This window comes from Ambystoma mexicanum, chromosome 5q, assembly GCF_040938575.1.
Source record: "Ambystoma mexicanum isolate Mex_15411 chromosome 5q, UKY_AmexF1_1, whole genome shotgun sequence".
Classification (NCBI taxonomy): Eukaryota; Metazoa; Chordata; class Amphibia; order Caudata; family Ambystomatidae; genus Ambystoma; species Ambystoma mexicanum.
The window spans coordinates 926526699-926534605 of record NC_090933.1 but is presented as its reverse complement, the minus strand read 5'-3'; the positions used below and the strand labels follow the sequence as shown (position 1 = coordinate 926534605).

Here is a 7907-nt window from a genome sequence, read left to right as displayed (position 1 = left end):
CCCACACTAAGATGCCCCATCCCAAAGCTAATGAGCCATAGCACCCTCCAGACCAAGAGATGACCCATACATGTTCCATCCATCCATTGCAGACCCCACCAAAATGCCCCACCCTACCCTCCAGACTCGCATCTAGATGACCCATCCCACCACCCAGACCCCAGACCCATCTCTCCCCCAGACCCACACCAATGTGCCCCATCCCTTTCCCCAGTCCCACACCAATATGCCCTGTCTCTCCCATCAAACCCACATTAAAAACACACCAAGATGCCCCATTTCACCCTCTAGACCAATTCCACAATGCCCCATCCCCCTGGGGGACCCACACCAACAAGCGCATGTGCCTCTCCAAAAATACACGCATAGTCCTAGCCGACCCCCCTAAAACCACCCATCCTACCCATTCCAAACACACTCATCAAACATTCAATTCCCCTATTCGCCCCATTTGATCAGTTAAACGCCACCACCCACTGTCTCTGCACTGTTCCCTTTCTCAGCCCTCCATATGTTGAATAGATGATCATGATTTTGAAAGTAAATGTAATGTTCCGCTTCCCCGTTTCAATCTAGTGTCTTGCAGGAACTTCCAAAGCATCCCGAAGAAAATGGCAATTGTAATCTCAGTCAGCAAAGAGCACACAGATTCCTACTGCTCTTTCAGACTGAGTCTACACGGTTCCCCGCTCAGAAAATCACGAGGAGGGACAAGACGAGGTTGGACGCTCCATCTGGTGTCTTGCTTTACCGCTATCCCGAATAAAACGCCCACCTTGACCTCAGCCAGCCGAGAGCACGCAGATTCAGTTTGTACTCTGCACTGGCACTGGCAGGCGCCGCGAAACCAGAGCCTTTCCACTCCCCAAAAATTGCTCACGCAAATCACAATGATGACGTCGAACGCTACGTGGATGGTAGGGTACGTGCCCAAAGTCACGTGAAGAAGAGTGGGCGGGGCGTTGCTATGGTCCGTTTCTCGGACGGGAACTAGTAGACACTACCTTTACGAAACGCTCACCTCCTGATTCCAGGCATTATCAGGTGAGTGCACGCTATCCAGCTCTTATACTGAATTGTATATGCATTTCTTTGAGCATCCGTTAACTTAAACGTTCTCACCCCTTTGTTGTTATATTGGCAAGAGGAGCCCTTTTGCAACCTCTGGAAATGCACATCAATGCTTAATTTGTTGTATTGTACTTATCACATGTTGAAATTAAACATTGTAAGTACGTGACTTTCTAAACATCCGGTTTTGAAATTATGCAGGGCAGCCTGTTGTTGTAGACACAGTAGTTGCTCCGAAGCTCATATACAGTAAAGTTCAGGCTCTGGAATGCTCGCTTAGGCAGTAACTGCTGTGCAGCTATTACACAGACCGTGGTCTGTGTGGTGTGGACCCTCCCCAGGTTTTTGCCCCTTTAAGGGAATGTGCCAGTGGAGCCACAGGCCCTGATGCCATGGGATCCTTATGTCAGGACGGTGGCAGAGGTCTCCATGGTCAGGGGCATGGCAGGCTGTGCCCCCACCGGTGCTGGAGACCTATAGCAGCGTGGGGCCTGCAGGATGCCCAGGGCAGGCCCCAACCCCCACATGCACTGGGCCTGTAATGTGCTGATGTTCCTAGCACTATGTGGGGCATGCCAGATGTCAATGGCAGGCCACCCACCACATTGGCAACGAGGAGTGAGAACCCCCGCGAGATGCTGTTCCCCTGCTGTCCCCATTTTTTTTTCACTCCACTGAAAAGGAGAAGGGAGGAGGGAGTGGCAATCCATTGCCGCAGAGAGGTGCAGGGAAGTTATAGCATGCTTTCTGTCGGTCATCAGGGTGCTCGTGTGGCCGGGATCGGAGCGTGGAGGCACCTCTGCATCTGCTGCGGCATCCACGGCCGTGAGGTGATAAGAAACAAAGCGGCCGCAGCCACGAGAAGGAAGAGGAGAGTATTGATGGAGGATTCACCCGTGGCCGCGGCCCTCTGAGGAGGTTGCTTGTGTGGCCAGGGGGAGAGCCAGCCTATCCCCCCTGCAGCGACTACCGCCAGAATTGAAGTATGAGGAGGACCATCTGCCCCTTGCTACGTTGGCCGCCATAAGAGCTGTGCCCCGTGGCATCCAGGGGAAGGAGAACAATAGTGACTGCCTTTGCCACATTGGAGGAGGAGCCCTGCTGGTGGATCATCCCTGGGCGCGGCCCTCTGCAACGTACAGTGCCATCAGAGGAAGGAGGTGCCCCGACGGTGAGGTGAAGCTGCCGGGACGAAGAATAAGGAATGCGACATCGCCGCCAAGGCCAGGAGATGAGTGCCCCCGCAATGGGCAGCACCATCCTGAGTGGTGCCACGCCACCGCAGGGGCACCCACTGAGATCCCGTGCCCTGCAGCCGGTGTAATTTGTATTTATTTATTTATAAAGCGCTGCCAGGCCCGGGGGCATATGGGCGCGTAAGGTAGAGCTGGTTACAAAGGAGCAGTTAATCAGAGTTACGTTACAGTTACAGGAAGGTACAATCAAAACAAAACAGTCAGCCGAAAAGTTCTGTGATAGTTACAAGTAGGAACAGGCATAATAAGAAAGTGCATACACAGATATATTAATTACAGGTGATTGGCCACTGTCCATAAGGCTATGGTTAGGCTATCATGGAGTCCATGTTATGGAGCCAACACTTCGTGCTATGTTTGAACCGGTTAAATGAAGGTTCTGCACGTAAATGCGCGGGGATGGTGTTCTATAGTTTGGACGCTTGTACCGGGAAGCTAGCTCCACCCGAGTTGTGAAGTTTAAATCTCGGTATGGTCATGGTATTAGTTTATGCTGCTCTAAGAGGTCTCGAGGAGGAGTGTGGTATTAGGTGGTTAGTGAGGTATGCTGGAGCAAGGTTAGCCCTAGCTTTGTGTGTGAGGGCTCCGGAGCTGTCTTGGAAAAATAAATGCGGGTCATACAGGCCGGTGCCTACACATGACCCTGGGTCTGGCGGTGAAACTGGTGAAGTGCTAATGATCCCGGGCCCAGCAGCAGTGAAATGACAGTTCCATGATCGGAGCTGTCAAAGCAAGAAAAAGCAGGCAGTGCTCAATGGTCCCAGTGAGATCCTGGGCTGCCGGCAGTGAAACCAACATAAAGCAGAGGAAGTACAAAAAAAAAATAATAAAGAAACTGTGCATGTCGCGGGCAGAAGATGGAGAGGCGCTCCATGTAGGCGCTGTTGATGCACGCAGGCAGAGTCCTGCAGCGAGGTGCCAGGAGCCCCACCTGCTGTTGCAGTTGATCCTGGACTCAGGCAGGGCCCTGCAGCGATGTGCCAGAGGCCCCACCTGAAATTGCAGTTAACCCTGGACTCATCTGCGCTGGTGACAGTCTGAAGTGCTCCACGTCGGAGCATGTGTAGTGGCCTGTCCATGGCCCTCGGTAGAAAGCCCTGGGGCTGCAAGCGGTGAATATTTGAAGACTCCTCAGGGCAAGTGAGGATGACCCTCACTGCAGAGTCATGACAAGGGGCCCTCTGAAGAACCGGGCATCAGGGGTGGTTGACAGGAAGTCCATAGGGTCGGCACATCTCAGTACTGGCAGCCCTGATGGCAGGCCTGGGCCTCAGACGGTGGAACTGAAACAAAGTGGTGTGCACCACCTGGCACCCAGACACGTGGCACGGCACATGCTGCTGCTGCACTGTGCATTGCTGACACCCTGCCACTGGTGCTGCCCTTCCCATCAAGCAAGTGGCCTTGTCGCTTTGCCCCTGGTGTGTGCTTGTCCTGCTGGCAGGGCAATGCTGACTACTCCTGCCTGAGGTGGCCAGCTGCCCCATGTCGGAGCAGGGTCTGGGGAATACTTTAGCTGACGAAGTGTCCAACAAACAAGTCCCTGTGGCCCTGAATGTCTGGGGCCCGCCTTGTGGAGAAAAGGAAAAAGAGTGAAACAGACATGGCTCTGTGCTGAAGCTACATGAAACCGGCTTGGGCCGCTGGGAGCGGTGACGTGGACTTTCTCACGCATTCAGGAGCAGGAGAGGAGGAAGTCATTGCCATGAGGTATCGTTCCTGCTGTCCAGGTTTGTGCCAAGCTAGTGCAGAGCAACATGTGCAACTGGTGCACCGGCTGCGGAGGATGGGTACGTCCTAAATGACTGCGTGCTTTCTTGTTTTGCCCTCGTTGCATGCTCTGCCAACCCAAGAGCAACATCAACACGACGATCTCTTAAAGTGCAGCTGAAGCAAGTAAGTCCACGGCAAGGAGGGATCCCCGTGTGGCGGAAGAAAAACAAGTCCTCAATCAAGGCCCTTGCTGAGTGGAAGACGGAGTGAGGAAAGTGCTGAACAAAGGGTACTCCGGTGTCGAGGCTGGAAACACAGGAGCCCCAGCAGTAACCCGGCCCACCAAGTGGTGAGCACATGTATACTCCAGACCAGCACACTAAACAGGCAGAAGGCCCTATCCAGGTCCGGGGAAACATCGGCGGTGAAGTGCCCATCGGTTCCACGTCGGAGCATGGACAAGAAATGCAGTAGGGGCCAGTTCGTATGACCCCGGGCCCATTGGGGGGGGGGCCTAGACAAAAGCAGAACACTAAGAGTGGAGCTTGGACAATAATCGAAGATGCCTACGGTGATGAAGGCTGGGTGGTCACAGGCTGAAGACTGCAGAAAAGGAATAGTGACACTGCACACAATCATGGGTGGTCCTCCAACACTCAGTATGGTAACAAGTGCAAGTCTGCGTGGAGATGTGCTGCCTCGAGATCACGCATGGTGGATGGACTAAGTGCTGGGATCTCTCACACAGCCTGGTGTGCCTCACACCTGCACGGCGTACTATGCAAATACACAAGCCAGCGCTGCTGAAACGAAGCAAGTGGCAAGGACGTGACAGCTTGCCACCAATGCTGCCCTGCCACTGGTGTGCACTCTCTACTGCGGGCGGTGCGATGTCGCCTACTCCTGCCTGGGGGAGGGAGCTGAAGAAAGAGGTGGCCCTAACACAGCTGGTGGCAGTGTCCTGCCCACACTCCCACTTGGGAGGAGAACTGTGCGAGTGTTTTTCATCGCCCAGCTACTGGTGTGAGCCCTGCCGGTCCCGCTATACATGGACCAGACCGATGTGGCCCTGGGTACGATTCCTACAAACCCCGAACTGGGGCATCACTTGCCCCGTCGGCAGCAGTGACTCCTGCCTGGGGAAGGGGGAGAAGTGGCTCAGACACCCTGTCATCTATGTCGGGCAAACCAACATCTCGCAAACCCTCAAGTCCGCCACCTAGAAGAGGTGCTATGAGGCAATGGTGGGTTGCAGCTCTGTATGAGTGCTTGTATGCCCTCCTGAAGAACGACAGTGAAGAGACACTCCTGCTTGGCAGAGGTTAGCCAATAGGAAGGGGGGGGTGAGTAACATGCTGACACCCCTGCCCTGTTGACATCCTGTGGCGGAGCTTGGACGCCCTGCTGTCTGCATCTCGCTGCCTGCCCCACATCAAGGGACTAAGCCGATGTGGCCCCTGGTGCCCCCAGGAGCGGCTTTACCGGCCTCTGAACTGGAACATCACCAGACCTGGACCTGTGGAAATGACTATCCTGAACAGACGCTGGAGCCAAGTGAACTGGTCTCTTGCAATCCGGCAATGTCGGGGAAGAGACTCAGTGGTCATGTGTTTAGATGCTGGAGGACTGCATGCAAATGGTGTGCATAAAATGGTACCAGTTAAATGGATGTGAAGCTGTACTCCCATAAGTTCGGAGTCGGGATCTAAATGGTGCCAGCGGTTGGCAATGGCGTCATTCGGTGGTGAAAGTTTCACTGGCCCCAGGTTAATAAAGGGTTGTAAAATATGGTCAAACTGCCAACATTCCACTGGTGGTGCGCTAACCTGTCACCCGCGGGTGATGTGTAGTATATTTATGATTGAGTCTGTGTGTGTAGCGGTGGCATATCTCATTTGTTGTTGAATTTAGAATTGTGAAGTAGTCTAAGTAATGTTGTTTTGTAATGGGGGAGGGGGTTGTTTATGGTTTTAGTAGCTTTTGTTGGTTCCTTATGAAAAAGGCGGAGTGTGGTGTCGGACCCTCCCCAGGTTGTTGCCCGTTTAAGAGAATGTGTCCCTCCCCTGTGTGTTGCCCTTTTAACATGGGCTATGACTCTGTCATGGCCCAAGCTAATAAATGCAGCCTCTGCAGACCCGCCCACCAGAACGGCTGCAGACTCCAGAAGAGGAATGACCAAGTCCGTATCTCATTTCATGTAGGCTGCAGGCCTACCAGTGGAGGCACAAGCCTACATGCCCTGATGCCGTGGGACACTCGTGCCAGGACAGTGGCAGAGGTCCGCATGCTCAGGGGCATGGCATGCTGTGCCCCACTGGTGCTGGAGACCTATAGCACCATGGGGCCTGCTGGATGCCCAGGGCAGGCCCCAACCCCCACAGGCACTGGGCCTGTCGTGTGCTGATGTTCCTAGCACTATGGGGGGCCTGCCGGATGTCAATGGCAGGCCACCCACCACAGTCTGGTGTAAGTGACTATATATTTAATACATGTGCCGGCTAATGATTGCAGACGTGCTACTATCTCCAGTTCCAGTGCCTACTCTGAAAATGATTCCCCAGGGCCAATGGCTGCATATTCGGTACTTTGTCTAATGAACCTTCTCTGGATCATAACTGCAGGCACAGTGTCTATTCTAGGTCTAATGGCTACAGACACAGAAAAAACACCCAGATGAATATCGTCAGGCACTACCTTGTCTAGCTCTGATGGTAAAGGCATCCTCTGGCTGGAGCGAATGAGTGCAGACACAATACCTACTCTGGAGCTAATGACTTCCGATACAGTACGTCGGACCTGCTCATCAGCTACATCAATACCTGCCCTGGGGCAAATAATTAGACACAGTACCGGATCTGCGATACCGATGACAGTCACAGTATCTGCTCTGGAGCTAATAATATTTAACATAATACCTACACATGAGCAAATCTGGGGTTAATGACTGCAGAAACAGTAAAAACCCCTTGCACCCTTTCCTTCTCGTGTGTCCTTTCCCATTTCTAATTCACCTCAGACACCTCGAACCACACTCTCTGAAATGAACATACGGCATAAAAAAGTGATCAGTAGGGATAAACCATTGTGCCACGATTTTCAAAACGTGTTTGGTGCAACTGGTGGGATCCTCATTCACTACACTTTAGCCAAAAAGGTGGTGAACTGTGCACAACAATTTTAATGTGTGCATCATAGTTGTGCACATTGACATCCTCTTTTCCCACCAAATGCACAACTGCGCAAGGCAGAGGGTGGAAAGGGGGTTTTGGGCATTTTCAAGTGAATCCCGATTTTCAAAAGAGGTGCACTTTTTAAAACACGGGGGGGAAAAAATTTCCCTGTGCCTATTTGGAACAGGTGCAGGGTAATATAAAATGTATGGGTAGCTCACTTATGATCCTCTCGTGCAATGAGTGAGTGAATGATGTGTGTGAATGTTGAGTCTGTGTGGTTGTCTGTTGTGGTGTTCACTGTTAGGAAAGATTTCATAATTGTAGGTAATTTTCCTTCCATGTGACAACCCCCACTTTTTGCTGTTGTTTTACACCCTGATCTAGACTTTGCCAGAGAAGCGCAGCCTTCCGCTGCACTCTTCTGGGCTTTCGCTCAATTCTTCTGGGGAAACTGACATGCCCTTAAGACAGTCAGTACTGGGAGACTTCGTTTCTCTTAGTCCCTTCCTCATGTTGCAGCTTTTGAGCAACATGAAACAAGAGTGCACCGTAACTTACATTACTGCGCTCTTGGGTCTCTAGTCATTCCAAAGGCCCTAGAAACTCTCGCTGGACTTATTATGAAATGTGCAAGTGTGTCACGGACGGGACTGGTGGCATCTTTCGTTTCTTTTGTGTTTTGAACCCCTTTTTG

The 7907-nt window shown here is 52.4% G+C and overlaps 1 protein-coding gene across 1 annotated transcript in view; it reads left to right on the top strand.

The window, feature by feature from the left end:
- Positions 1-890: 890 nt before the first annotated feature.
- ANKRD46 (ankyrin repeat domain 46) overlaps positions 891-7907 on the top strand; it is a 148591-nt gene continuing 141574 nt past the window's right edge. The window contains exon 1 of the mRNA XM_069621439.1: positions 891-1044. The gene's annotated coding sequence lies outside the window, so the exon portion shown is untranslated. The remainder of the gene's footprint in view (positions 1045-7907) is intronic.